This window comes from Canis lupus, chromosome 12 (genome assembly GCF_003254725.2).
Source record: "Canis lupus dingo isolate Sandy chromosome 12, ASM325472v2, whole genome shotgun sequence".
Taxonomy (NCBI): Eukaryota; Metazoa; Chordata; class Mammalia; order Carnivora; family Canidae; genus Canis; species Canis lupus.
The window spans coordinates 26,874,813-26,890,565 of NC_064254.1; the positions used below are offsets into that span (position 1 = coordinate 26,874,813).

The 15,753-nt window shown below is 33.6% G+C and overlaps 2 pseudogenes; both read left to right on the forward strand.

The window, feature by feature from the left end:
- The window catches only part of LOC125752300 (elongation factor 1-alpha 1-like), a 758,580-nt pseudogene that overhangs the window by 373,797 nt on the left and 369,030 nt on the right, over nt 1–15,753 (forward strand).
- On the forward strand, nt 11,454–13,385 carry LOC112641872 (tigger transposable element-derived protein 1-like; annotated as a pseudogene).

The window sequence follows — 15,753 nt, forward strand, 5'->3', positions numbered from 1 at the left end:
ATTTTGATTTATTCTACAGAAAATGATAGCAGTCTGCGTGCACTAAATTACAATTATATAATGCTAGTGCTGTGCACCAGATTTTATTCTAGTATTTTCATTCTGTTTACTTCATTATATATGTTGGAAGTGTTGTAAATGTTCAGGATCATTTTGATTTTCTATTTGTCATTGCTATGATTTTAGGTGGAACTAGTCCAGAGTAATTTTGCAGCTGTAAAAAGCTGGTTTATGGAATCCCTGTTCATTATTTGTCTATTAAAGGAACTCTTAAAAGTTATTGTAATGAATAATGAATTGTTCATATGCCTGTTTCCTTCATTAGACTGTAAGATTATGGAAGGAATATTGTTTTACTCATTTTGACATCTTCAGTGCCAGTATAGTGGTAGAGAATACAGAAGGTATTTCATGAATTTTATGGAATAAATTTTTAATGAATAAAATAAATCCTAGTTTTTACTAGTATCCAACCAAGAACTTGTAAAATGAAATGATGTATGGTACTTCTTTTATTCATGGCTTTAAATTTTCAACTTTTTTTTAAATCTTGTGGGTGTTCTGCTCTTCAATAAGGTTCCCTACAAATATTATCTAAAGTTTTAACCAAAAAAAAAAAGCAAAATTTGCCTCCAAATTACCACCTTTAGAGACTATACATTTATACAAAATCCAAAACATTTTTGAAACTCTATTATTTGAAATACCCTGGTAACTAAAATATGTTAATATATTTTTGTTCACTAATTACAAAGTCTAAGCATACAAAGATTATAAAATTAAATCAGAAAAAAATCCTGTCAAAATATTCACAATCCAATGGAAGAGAGAGTACAGATGTAGTTCTAATATAACATGATTATCAGTAACTACTTATTATTTCATTGTCTTGAATGTTTCCTCTTTCAAAGCCATTATCAAGTTCATATCATTTCCATGAACTTATTTTTCCTGCATTAACTGTGTGCCTTCTCAGATTCTTTTCCTTAATTCTTTCTTTCCAAAGAAGCCTCCCTCTGATAAGCTCACTTAACTGGCTGGGGTCCCAAGTTTCAATTCCAAATCTATCTGTTCAAATCCCACTTGCTTCACTCCACAAACACTGAGCTCCTCACCTCTGTGTGACATTTTCTTACTTAGATGGAATGCTACTTTGTTGAGCATGGACTATATCTTCCTGATGGGTTTCCAAGTGGAAGGACGACAAAACCCAGAAATTAAAGAAATTCCATTCCATGGAATTATCCTTAGCCAATGGGAAATGATGTATGAAAGAGGAACAGATGCATTCCTCTCCTTATTCCTTTCCTAGTATTCTCTAAAGTATGATTTCTCCTTATAGTTCTTCCAAAGAAAGTCTCACACAAGAAAACAATCTGCCTGCTTGCTGAACAAAGCCTTATTTCACTTGGCTGATTGTGACTCAGTGGCCAGTTTCGTATCTTTGTTTGGCTGGCTTTCTTTTTTCTTATTCCGGAGCACTCCAGGCTTGCACTTCCCAAAGAAAGTGGCAGCACTTTAATCTTTGCCTCAAGACTTGATTTCCTTTTAAAGATTTTTAAAAATTCATTTGAGAAAGAGAAACAGAGAGCAAGCAGGGGGAGAAGCAGAGGGAGAAGGAAAAGGAGACTCCCTGCTGACCAAAGAGCCCAATGTGGGGCCTGATATCACGACCCTCAGATCATGACTTGAACCAAGATCAAGAGTCAGATGCTTAACTGACTGAGTCACGCATGTGCCCTTGGGTCTTCATTTCTAAAGGAACAAGTCTAATACAGTACTTAAAAATTCAGCACAACAGTGTTTTGTATTTTCCTCTGTATTACATAGACTTTTCACCTTCATGAGGTAATGAACCTGGATAAAATTACAACAGAATTTCGAACTGTTTTATTACATTTTTAGGACATAGTCTCGATTATGCAAATCCCCCTGTTAAGACCTTGATTGAGGGTATCATTTCCTTCTACAGAAAAGGTAATGTTGCTAAATGGTGAAATTAGTTTCCTATTAAGACTATACTTAGAATTTAGTTTTTCTGATTTTCTCTTTATAAGTGTGCATATCCGTTAAGCTTAGTTGTCTGAAACAGTTAAGCATGAAAATGTATTTGGAAACAATTTCAAAGAATACAAGGAAAACTGATTAAGCTCTCAATTTTAATTTTTTATCATAATGAAAATGTAAAAAAATGTGAAAACTTTAATAAAATTAAAGTAGATAAATTTTAAGCCAATAAAAAGAAGTCTTTTTTAAAAATAATATATAAGATGTATAAAATCGTCAAGCAGGGCAATACCTTCCCCTGGAGGTCGGCAACATACATCCTGTGAGTTGAATATTTGAAAAGGGATAGCTAATTTTATGACCACTCATAAATATTTTCAAGCTAGGACAATGATATGGGTAATAAAACATTATATTCAGGATGCAAACCATTCACCTACATGGGTCAGGAATGATTTTCCTTATGTCTATGTATTCAGCATTTGATTTTTTGTGTGTGTGAGGTAACAGAGTTACTTTCTCGAGCATAAAAACAGTCTTAGGGGAAAAAGAACCCCACATAGATAGCACAAGCATTACAGAATATGGAAACCATTTCCTCACACTGAGAACTGCTTTTAAACACAAGGGCAAATGAACTCAGTTTCATAATCTGCATGGTGAGGTATGACTTCTAATTCTCTACTTCACTGATGTCATTGTATCTCAAAATTGTAACATCTTTGTCATACTATTTAAGCTAGGTAAGAGTGGTGGGCAAAACAGAGGTTGGCTTGGTTTTCTAAAGAAAATTTTATCTGCTCTATATCTTAAAAAATTATAAAAGTAAAAAAGAATAGTGATCATAATATAAAGTATCTTTAATTAATATAATAAATTCTTAAAGGAAAAAAACCCCACAAAACCCTGGCATGCTGGTTCTCCCTATTTCCCCTCCAGATTTATTCTCCACCCTTATCCACCTGTTCTGTCTCTCACCTGGATAGTCTTCATCATCATACAAGAAAAGAGTATGATCACTTTATTATTTATTCCCCTAGTTTCTCCATCCCAGGCTAGATGTTTCTCTGGCAAAGGAAAGAAAGTTGGGAAACCTAGCTTTCTGCTTAATATACACACGTATCCATGTTTCTCTGCCTCCCCCAACAGTCTATTGGGTCCCCAGCTCCTCAGTTCTCAAGGAGGATGTCAAAATTGGTGGAGCTCTGCATTTGCAACCAGAACCAAAATTCTAGGAAATACTTATATTCTACTATAAATAGTTCACTTTGATGTATTTTATTACTGTTTTCTTTGACTTATGTCCACACCTGAGTATTCTTCCAAAGCGTACTTCAACTCCACATCCTCCATGGATGGCTAACAATTAGAAACATTTGAAATATTTTTTTAAAGAACTGATGAAGAGCAATGGAAGATTGCAACCAATGAAATTCAAACTTTTCATCCAACTATCAAATGACTACTCACTTGCTCTCCTTTTAAAGTTTCTCCTCAATAAACTATGTAAAGATAAGCCCACAAAGTCAGGATCTTCTGATGGCAAGTTATATCTATTTTAGTCAGAACTTGAAAGAGTGTAGTAATTGTTTTTTATAAAATGGGGTAATACTTAAATATTTTAACCTCGAATCCCACTGTTCCATTTTCAGTTTTCTTACTGGCCCAAAGGCTCTTCATTTTTTGACCCTAGCAATAGCATAACACCAGCCTAGAATATTGAAAGGGTGAATGAATTTCTTTAGTCACAGCATAAACGAGAGTCCAAAGCCAAACCATTTTATATTTGCAATATGCTAAAGTTGGAGAGAAAAAATGTTATTGTTATGGTTTTTGAGTTTCAAAAGAACTTAGCTTTAGAATCTGAGGCCAAATGTGGAGAACAAGGATAAGGATTTAGAAAAGTTAATCAGAGAGTTTGGCAGAATGCACCATATAACATAAACACAATTTCTTTGTACATGCAAGATGATCAAGGACCTTTCCAAGTAAGGAAGGAACAGATTTGGAGAGAAAATCAAGGGGAATCTAAGCAGAGTTTAAGTATTTCCTAGGTCCTTGACAAGGTACCCACTCTCCTCACCCGCAGACCATGGAGAATAGGGTCCCTAAGAAAATGAAGGCCACTGGACCTACAGTAAAGAAAATCTTGAATCCACTAGAAAGTTTTTTTTAAATATTTTATTTATTTATAAATAAGAGAGAGAGAGAGCGGCAGAGACACAGGCAGAGGGAGAAGCAGGCTCCATGCAGGGAGCCCGACGTGGGACTAGATCCCAGGTCTCCAGGATCACACCCAGGGATGAAGGTGGCGCTAAACCCCTGAGCCACCCGGGCTGCCCCACTTTGCACAATGTGCATAGGCACATCGCAGGCACTCTATATAGGATTCATAACTGTTTATTGAATGAATAGCTAAACCTTATAATGTAGTTTTTCTTCACTTTTGTGGTGATGTGATTGGTAGAATTAAAAACGCAGCATGGCTTTCAGGGAGCTACAGAAGTCTAGATTTGTCAATAATATGATACTTTAGGTTCAATTTACATTTAAGAACATTATCCATATAATGTTTTTAAATACACTCTTTTAAACATGATCACCATAGCTTCAAAACTATTTATATCATGTAATTTTACCAATTAAAATAAAAAACCATTTTTCAAATTAAATCTGATCTTCCATTCTGCTATACTCTTTCAGTAAGTTCAAAAGAACTGGCAGAGGGATGCTGGGTGGCTCAGTGGGTGGGCGGCTGCCTTCGGCTCAGGGTGTGATCCTGGAGTCCAGGATCAAGTCTCACATCGGGCTCCCTGTGTGGAGCCTGCTTCTCCCTCTGCCTGTGTCTCTGCCTCTCTCTCTCTCTCTCATGAATAAATAAATAAAATATTAAAAAAAAAAAGAACTAGCAGAGAGTCAATCCTGGCAAATATGTGAATCATTCAATTCAGCTTGGTTAGAAGTCAATTCCTTTATGTCCTTCTAGATTGTTAGATTCTCTGATATCTTGTATACTCTGAGGTTGTTGAGGGATATATCTATGGTTTTTGCATTGGTATGGAAGTAGAGAAACACTTGTAAAAATGTCTTAATAGTTGTAGAGGCTGGTGCTTCCATGTTTATCCTTATTTTAACCCAGTGTGTATTCTAGCTAAGAATCAAAGAATCAATTGTGTGGGTCTTTTTAGTTCTGCAATTGTGTATAGATTCACCCTGAGTTATTGATTCAGCCACTCAGCTACCATCATTCCCTTCACAAAGACATTATAAATGCTGCCTAGGACTGGCATTGAAGAACTCCAAAGGTCACCTGAGAACACACAGCATTCTTTTTGCTGAATGTCTGCTGAAATGGGTATGTTTTGCCCTCCCTTACTGGCTCTCTTTGTAATTAGTCATGATTTTTTTTCTTTCTTCAGTATAAACTCATCAATACTCCCAGAAGCTATGAATAAATTCTTATTCATCTAGGTACATTAAATACTCCATACCTAATACAGTGAAACTCAATTAGCATTGCACTTGCTTTGAAAAAAAATAGTGGAAGAAAACTTATTTAAGAAAACATATACAGTTATTTTCTGATGTAATCCTAACTATAATTTGAGCCAGAAACAATATCGGATACAAATCTGTTTTGAAAGCACAAATTCTAAATATTTATGCCTGTTTTTATATCACAGGAAATAGCAGTTACACATTTAGAAACAGACTCTTAGTTTTCCAAATTAGTACTTTCAAAAATATTTGTGTTCAGTGCTGCTTCTTGTGTAAATTACTACTGGATTATCATTCATTTGTTTGTTTATTCCATAATCTAGTTGAAAATCTCTGAGATATGAAAAAGGAATATAATAATTGTTGACTTTGAAGAGCAGTTTTTAAATCCATATTAGGTATATATTTAATATATTACTAAAACTACATTAATATTTACTGATGTCAAAATTGGTTATGTGTTGAATATACACATAAATAGTCATTCTCTTAAAATAGTAACATGGAAAAAAAACTATTGAATATGTCACCTTCTTTTTAATAAGTTTCATGAGAGAGACTTACAAATTATTCTATAGGGTCTTTGCTCTTGGGTTTAATTTAGGTTTTAACTTTCTGGAATACTTGAAAGAATCAGGTTCTTTGTCTTACTAATTTATAAACAAAAATATAAACCTTCATAAGAGATTTGATAAATTCTTCCTTGAAATAATAAAGACTGATACAGTGGTTAATAGTTATATATTGGAGAATGTTTTACCCCTAAGAATGAAAATATTTACCATTATATCTCTAATGATCAAAATTATATTTAATTTCATTGTATTTATTTAGTAAATACTATTCTATATAATCTGGAAAACCAGACTTTTGGTTAAAAAATGATTAAATTGGTTTAAAGGTTCTGGCTATGTCTACTGATAGTTGACAGAACTTATTTTTACTACTATAAAATGTCATAAATATCAATGAGGACAATATATTTTATTGGCATTAAGCCAGAAAAACTTAGCTGGATCCCTTTGGTATTCATCTTCCACACATTCTATGTTTATCAGATATTTTCTATGGAGCTCCCACTAAAAAATAAAGCACTGCCAACTTTAATTCCATAATGATTTAAGTTTCTATAGAACAAACAATGGCCACCAATTTAATTTTAACTACTGTTGTTCAATTTCAAAGTTCCTTGATATTTGAGTTCTTTTTCTGACATGTTTATGGGTAAATTTGATTAGCATCTTTCTAAGAAGCTTATGTGATTCTGAAAAAAGACATCTTTTCTGAATTCTTATTGCTTGTTATCTATTTCTATTCAATTCATTCCCCTTTAAGTAGTAGGAGTTACAGTTGTTTTAGAAGCAGATTAAGAAGTGAAAATAGTTGTAGAATCAATTCTACAGATTTGGTGCATATTAAATTTTTAAGCAGAAATCAAATGAATGTTTGATAAAATGAGGCATCCCTTCCCTTTCCTGAGTCAGTTTTGGTCTCCAGCTTCCTAACGACTGTAAGTTACTGCCATAGATTGTGGTTTGGAATTTAGACAGAGCAAAATTCCTAATCCATGAAAGAATTAAGCACTTGATTAAAAATCAAGTGACTTTTACTTTAAAGAAATTTTTTTTTTTTGCCTACACTTTTTCTAAGGTCGTCCTCACCCGTTATTTCTCCTGAGCCAGCAGGCAGATTTGTGAGTCCTGGGAGAAATGTGACAGCCATAGGTAGGAGCGTGTAGACCAGACTGCTGAAAGATTTAGGCAAATCAGTAGCAACTTGTAAAAGAGCCCTGATTAGTTAAATGTATTGTGTTAGATTTACACCTTATGGTTCAAGGTGCAAATTTTGTCCTGTAATACACAAAATTTTGGACAGAGAAGCCAATTTAGGTTAAGCATTTTATAGTGTTTTAGCCATACATAGTCATTCAGAGTGTCAGACCTTCTGCTAATTATGAAAAGTTTCAAGAAATATTTTTCCATCCCAGAGGAAGCTCTATGATGATTTAAGGGTCCCTAAACAAAGTAAGCCTCTTACAATAGCCCCATTAAAAACAAATCATTTGAAATATTTCAACTTCCCTACATAAGTCATACATTTGACCTATTAGATCTTTTCTTATTGCAAATTATATAAATATGGAGATACGTGTTAAAAGTTTTAAAAGAATAACCACAGGAAAACTTTCAGAATAAGAATGTCAAACTTTTAGGCTTTCTTGAAGAGAGCAAGATTATCTTGCCTTGCTTTCAGGTGTTTTCTCACATATTTTAAAAAGCAAAGTGATTAATTTCCATGGCATTTTCAATATGACATTTGTTCTTTAAACACATTTTTTGTTCACTTGAACAAAAGCTGAATTTGATTTGTTGGGAAAATGCAATTAGTAACATGGAATTAAATAGTATTTCAATGCAGGAAAATAGAACATACAATAATTCATTTGTTTTTATTTACATATCTGCTTCTATGTTTATTATGTTATCAATAGCGGTGTACTCTTTCCATATATCCTGAGGTTATCTGACCAACATCCTTCCTTCTCTCTTTTAAAAAAATTAACCTGTATTATGATTATTCTATTTATCTTTGACAATGTTTTTTTCAGAGAGCCAGAGGTAAGCTAATGGTACATAGCACTCTCTTAGAGATTGCTATTGGTCTGGAGAGACTATATGGATCAGACTGAAGATGAAGACTTAACATTCCATAATTAGAAGAGAGTTTCTATTTTTTACCATAGGTGAACAGACACATGTTGTCCAGTAGGTACTGGCAGCCATCTTCTGACCAAGACAAAGCCCAAATCAAGACCAAAAGGAAAAAAAAAAACAAAACAAAACACTGAATGGCAGAGAAATGGAATCAGAGCCCTGCTGGTATTGGGCCAAGATTCTGTTGTACCTTTAGATTTCCTTCTTTGTGAGATATGAAACACTAATACATTCAAAATTTCTTTTACTTGTAGCCCAAAGCATCCTAAATTACACATGTAATCTATAAGTAAACTGTGGCATATTTTTAATGTTGAAAATGACAGTTATTGGTTCATCCATTTATTTTAATACTGCAGATAGATTCTACATTCGCCAGGTAAAACAAAAACAGCCTATTTTATTTCTCCAGTGATGTCCGTAGTCTGAGAACTTAAGGCCAGTCACTTACAAAAAGTACAAATGGCACCAAATTCCCACTGCCTCTAGCATAGAGCAGGATACTCTGACAGGAGGTCTTTAGTCACTGGAGATGGACTATTAATAGCGCCTTTTGGACTTGCTAGTCTACTCCTGGATCATCTTTAAGTTTTTTGTTAAGGAGACCTAAGAAAGAGGACCACTCACTCAATGGATAACATATCTGACTATGGATCAAAAGAAGGCTAGGAAGATGTGCTGGATCTCCAAAAAGCATACACAGATCTCCCCTTAAGTACAAGGCATCATAGTGCTCCACCTCTCCACTTCTGCTCTTGTTCATCTTTCAATCACACACCTAACCCTCACTGATTCATAATTCAGTTTTATTACATCAGAAATGTTAGTATACTTTTCATTATTCTATTTCATTGAAAGACCTGCTCCCATTAACGAGAATTAAAAAGCTCAGCTGCCTGATTTTGTTTTGATATCAAGTGAATAATTCACTGAAATTAGACTATCTTTATGACCAAGTCTTACTAAATTGCACTAAATGAGTTCTTTTTTTTTTAATTTTTATTTATTTATGATAGTCACAGAGAGAGAAAGAGAGAGAGGCAGAGACACAGGCAGAGGGAGAAGCAGGCTCCATGCACCGGGAGCCCGATGTGGGATTCGATTCCGGGTCTCCAGGATCACGCCCTGGGCCAAAGGCAGGCGCCAAACCGCTGCGCCACCCAGGGATCCCCACTAAATGAGTTCTAATTCACTTTTTCACAAATATACATTTATGCCCAAACATACATACTATCAAAATTCAAACACTTTCAACATGAATATTGCTTTCCTCTTTTACCAAGAAAAGATTATAATATCTTTCAGTAATTCCTCAGTAAAAACAGGCTGACAACTCACTCCTTCCCTATAGGAAAAAAATCATAAAAGGAGTTTTAAGCAATCTTTTCACATAAAAAAATATTTACTGAATACTCTATATTCACAGACATTTTAAGTGTTCAAGTAAATACATGGAGGTACAGATGAACCAGACATGAATCTTGCATTCAAGTGATTCAAATAGACTAGTAGATTTTAAGTGAAAATTACCAACATCAAAAGAGAAGTACAGAAAAAGTAGAAGATGACAAGTGAAGAGGGAAAAAGCATTTGCAGCTTGGAAAAGGATTAAACTTATAAGATGATACTTTGACTAATTTTATTTTATCTTTTACAAAAAGGTAAAGTCATTCTGCATGTGTAAGGCAATAAATAAAAGATTAAGGGTGACTTTTTTTTAAAGAATGGGAGTCATACATCAAGAGTCAGATGCTATACTGACTGACCCAGCCAAGAACCCTGAGGGTGATTTATTTTTAAAGATAGGTAAATACTAATTGCCAAAGAGATGTATCAGAAATTGGCTTTTTTAATCACTGTTTAAACTAGACATCTGAAAGTATTATTTCTACTTCTTTGTCTTGAGAATGTCTTGTATTCCAAAAATCTGTTAAAAATAGGAAGTTTCTGATAAAGTAGAGTACCCTAGAATGTTAGCCATTGTCTAACCTGGATCTCTTAGAAACATCTTTGAATGTATTCTAGCTTATGAAAACTGAGGTCAGAAGACATCTTTAAATTGCTGCCAAAAAAATCATCAACCCAGAATATTCTGTATCCTGTAGAACCAACCTTCAAGAATGAAGAAAAATAGTAATTTTCAGCTTTTAAAAAACGGTACAATTTTCACCAGGAGACATGTACTACAAGCAAGGCTAAGTTCACTGAAAGAATATGTGACCAGGTGGAAACTCAAATCTTCAAGAAATCTGAAGGACATTGAAAATGATACTTGTGTGGATAAATTCAAAAGACTATTATTCTATTTAAATTTAATTAAAATAAATGCAACTGTTTAAAAAATTAAAATATTGTTTTGTGAGGTGTATCACTTCCCAACTCTAATATGCTAATTCTTATGTAACTCTATATAGCATAAGAGGTAGGTCAAATGGACCTATACAGTAATCAGATTTCTAATGTGAAGTAGTACAATATTAACTCTATGTATACTGTGAGATTTTAAGGATCTACATCCCTACAATTACCACTAAAAAACTGTGAAGTGGCATAAGTGAAAACATAGATAAGTTAAAACTAAATTTGAATACACACTTAATAATTCTAAACAAGGCAAGAAAAAAATGAAAAAGAGCAAAATAACAACAATGGAAACAAAAAGAAAAATAGAGAAGGCAAAAAACAAATAGTGAAATTGTAGACCTAAATATAACCATATCAATAATTAAGTCCTAATTGACTAAGGGCTCCAATTAAGACCCATAGATTATCAAAATGGATTTAAATAAACAAACATATGAAACCCAACTCTGCTGTTTTCAAAATTTACACTAAATAAAGGCATACTTCATTTCACTGTGCTTTGTTTTATTTTGCTTTACAGAAAATCAAAGTTTGTTGCAACACTGCATTGAGCAAGTCTATCAGTGCCATTTTTCCATCACTTGCTCACTTCATGCCTCTGTGTCACATTTTGGTAATTCAATATTTCAAACGTTTCCATTATTATTATTATATTTGTTTTGGTGACCTGTAATCAGTGATCTTTAATGTTGCTATTATAATTGTTTTGGGTGCCATGAACTGTGCCCACATAAGACAGTGAACTTAATACATGTGTATGTTCTGATTGCTCCACCACCTAGCCATTCCTCCATTTATCTTCCCCAACTCAGGTCTCACTATTTCCTGAGACAAAACAATTTTGAAATTAGGCCAATTAATAGCCCCACAATGGTCTCTAAGTGTTCAATTGAAAGGAAGAGTTTCATTTCTCTCAATTTAAATCTAAATCTAGAAATGATTAAGTTTGTTGAAGCAGGCATGTTGAAAGCTAAGTTCGGCCAAAAGCTAGGCATTTTACATTAGTTAAATTCTAAATGCAAAGGCAACATTTTAAAAGAAATTAAAAGTGCTACTCCAGTGAACACACACATGATAAGAAAGTGAAACAGCCTTATTGCCGATATGGAGAAAGTTTTCATGATCTGGATAGATCAAACCAGCCACAATATCCCTTTAAGCCAAAGCCTAAACCAGAACACATCCCTAACTCTCTTCAATTCTATGAAGGCTGAGAATGGTGAGAAAGCTGCAGAATAGTCTGAAGCAAGCAGAGGTTGGTTCATGGGGTTTAAGGAAAAAGGACATCTCCATAAATTAAAGTGCAAGGTGAAGCAGCAAGTGCTGTTGTAGAAGCTGTAGCAAGTTATCCAGAAGATATAGCTGAGATAATTTATGAAGAAGGCTACACTAAACAACATGTTTTCATTGTAGGTGAACTGTTGATGCCATCTAGAACTTTCCAAGCTAGAGAGAAGTTAAAGCTTGGCTTCAAAGCTTCTAAGGACAAGATGACTGTCTTATTAGGGGCTAGTGCAGCTGATGACTTCAAAGTTGAAGCCAACACTCATTTACCATTCTGAAAATCCTAGGGTCCTTAGGAAATATGCTCACTTGACTCTGTCTGTGCTCTATAAATTGAACAATAAAGCCTGGATGACAGCACATCTGTTTGTAACATAGTTAATTGAATATTTAAGCCCACTGTTGAGACCTACTGCTCAGAAAAAAAAAAAAAAAAAAAAAAAAAGATTTATTTTAAAATATCACTGCTCTGGATGCCTAAGTGGGTCAGTGATTGACCATTTGTCTTTGGCTCAGGGCGTGATCCTGGGGTCTCAGGATCGAGTCCCACATTGGGATCCCCATAAAGAGCCTGCTTCTCCCTCTATGTCCTTGCCTCTCTCTGTGTCTCTCATGAATAAATAAATTAAATCTTTTAAAAAAATCACTACTCATTGACAATGCACCTGATCACCCAAGAGGTCTGATGAAGATGCCCACAGAGACTAATGTTGTTTTCATGCTTATTAACACAACATTCACTCTGTAGCCATTAGATCAAGGAGTAATTTTAACTTTCAAGTCTTATTATTTAAGAAATGTATTTTATAAAGCTCTAGCTGCCATAGACAATGATTATTCTGATGAATCTGGGAAAAGTAAATCAGAAACGCTTTAGAGACAATTCGCCACTCTAGATGCCATTAAGATCCTCTATGACTCATGCAAAGAAGTCAAAATATCAATATAAACAGGACTTTGGAAGAAGTTGAAACCAACCCTCATGGATGACTTTGAAGTGTTTAAGATTTCTGTGGAGAAAGTAACTAGATGTGATAAAGCAAGAGAATAGAAGTGGAGCTTAAAGATGTGACTGAATTGCTGCAATCTTATGATAAAACTTTAATGAATGATGAGTATCTTCTTATGAATGAGCAGAGAAAGTAAATTCTTGAGATAGAAACTACTCCTGGTAAAGTGCTGTGATGATTGTTGAAATGACAACAAAGGATTTAGACTATTGCCTAAACTTAATTGATAAAGCACCTACAGAATTTGAGGGGGATTGACTTTAATTTTGAAAAGAGTTCTACTCTGGGTAAAATATTAGCAAGTAGTATTGCATACTACAGAAAAATCACCTGTGAAAGGAAGAGTCAATTGATGTGGCAAACTTCATTGTCTTATTTTAAGAAGTTGCCATAGCCACCCTCACCTTCAGCAACCCCCACAATGATCAATCAGCACCATCAATATCCCAGGCAACACCCTCCACCCACAAAAAGATTATGAATCACTGAAAGCTCAGATGATGATTAGCATATTTTTAGCCATAAAGTATTTTTAATTAAGGTATACACATTGTTTTTTAGAGATAATCCTATTGCACACGTAATAGACTACAATATAGTATAAATATAATTTTTATATTATTTTTTATAAAATATAAAAAATTATTTTAATTTGCTTTGCTGTGATACTCACTTTATTCTGGTGGTCTGGAACTGAAATTGCAATATCTCCAAGTTATGCCTATGTTAAGAAACAAATCAGTTGAAAGTAAGTAAATGGAAAATCAATGTCCCAATAAACAGTCGATATAGAAAATTTGTAATAGCTATAATAATATATTAACTTCAAGACGCAGAATATAACCAGAAAGTTAAAAGGTGCATTTCATAATGATAAAATTTCAGTAAATTAGAAGAATCTAACAATCATAAATACATACCCTTCCAATAAGAGAACTTCAACTATGTGAAGAATCAAATCAAACACTTTTGATGTTTTTCAGAATTCAAACTGCTTTGTCCCTTTCTCCATAGATTTCACTCTTATTAAGATAAGAGATAAGATTTGAGATGTTTGTGTAAATATACTAGAATCATGTGGGTGAGATTTAAGAATTCCTTCATGTTAAAAATCGGCCAAGTTCAATAATGTTGCTAATACTCTAAGTCCTCAGTCACAAAGACATTTTAAAGCAATGATTAGGTAACTCCCAAGTATTTTTTCACTTTGAAAAGGTTTCCAAGATATTTTTTTTTTTAGTATTTCAAATTCTCCACCTATTTGTGAAAGAGGCTAGTTCAAGTCTTAGAGTCTAGATTTACTTTCAAATCCTCCTTTTCTACACCATTCACAGGTTATTAAATAGTATCTTATGGTACAACCAAACCTAAGAGACTGACCTCCTTAAGCATGGTAACAAAATTAGGATAGAAAATAGACCCCTAGAGAAGACCTGATTAAAAATAGTATCTTGAATTCAATAGTATGACAGCTTTGGAGTGAGGGAAAGAATTCTTGACTTGCAGTACTGTGAACTTTCCTGGCTTATCTATCTATAAAACATGCGACTATGATCAAGGCACTGAAGACTTTCTGAGACATTTTTCTCATCTGCAAAATGCAAGTTAAGATATATGTGGTTCAAGGTTTTCCCCACTTCCGACCTTAAAGATTTAGTCTCATGTACCACAAAATAGTACACTTAACACACTTATGTACCAGAGTATTTTGAAAAATACTGTAAGAGCAAAAGGTATTTTAAAAGTTATACAGCTTTCTCATTTTTAAATTTTCTTAACAAAGCAGAGAAATCATGTGTAAGTCATTGACAGTTTCTGTGGGCCTTTTACCCCTTTTCTGGTTGGAAAAACATCTCCTGTTTCTATCTTTTTTTTTTTTTTTTTTTTTTTTATGATAGTTACAGAGAGAGAGAGAGGGAGGCAGAGACACAGGCAGAGGGAGAAGCAGGCTCCATGCACCGGGAGCCCGACGTGGGATTCGATCCCGGGTCTCCAGGATCGCGCCCTGGGCCAAAGGCAGGCGCCAAACCGCTGCACCACCCAGGGATCCCTCCTGTTTCTATCTTAAATAATTATTTATTTCAATGTTACCATATCCTCAATAATGTGGATGTACAGCAAACCAGATTTAGATTCACACTCTGAGTATTTACTTATATTGTCATTTATACCTGCATAAGAGAGCAACACAAACCATTTATGTATAGAACATATAAAAGATAGTATTGTGAAATACAAAGCAGATTAAGTTTAACTTACTTATTTTTTCCTCTTACCCCTTGAGTTATGTAATGCTTAAATAAATTACTGGAATTGCTTTATAGTGATGGCAAGTGTCAAAAATACAAGTATCTGAGATCATCTAACTTTAAACATAAATAGAAGATTTTTCTGTCCAACATGGCATACATTCTGTAAGATATACTGGAAAAAATTAAATCTGTAAGAAGGATAATTAATAAGTGATTTGAGAAAATTCAAATGGCAATGAATACAAGATATTAATATTTATCTCCTTTAAAAGTTTAATTGACACATTTATAAAGAATTTACTGAATATTATTACTTGCAGCATTTGACTTTGGATTCAAAATTTAATATTTATGAAATATAGAATACATACCAATGTTACATTCATGCAGATCCTAGTTTCTTTAAAATTTATATAGCTTAATAAAGAACAGGAAGTACATTTTATTACATAATAGATATTCACTCATTTCTTTTAATGAATAGAATTGCACATTTTCTTATTTTGTACAGTTATTTGTATTTTGTGCTATAATATGTAAACTTAACTATATTATCTTATATGAAAATTCATCTAAATAATAACCATAACTTTTAAGATGACTGTAAAAATTTTCCATTGTTAA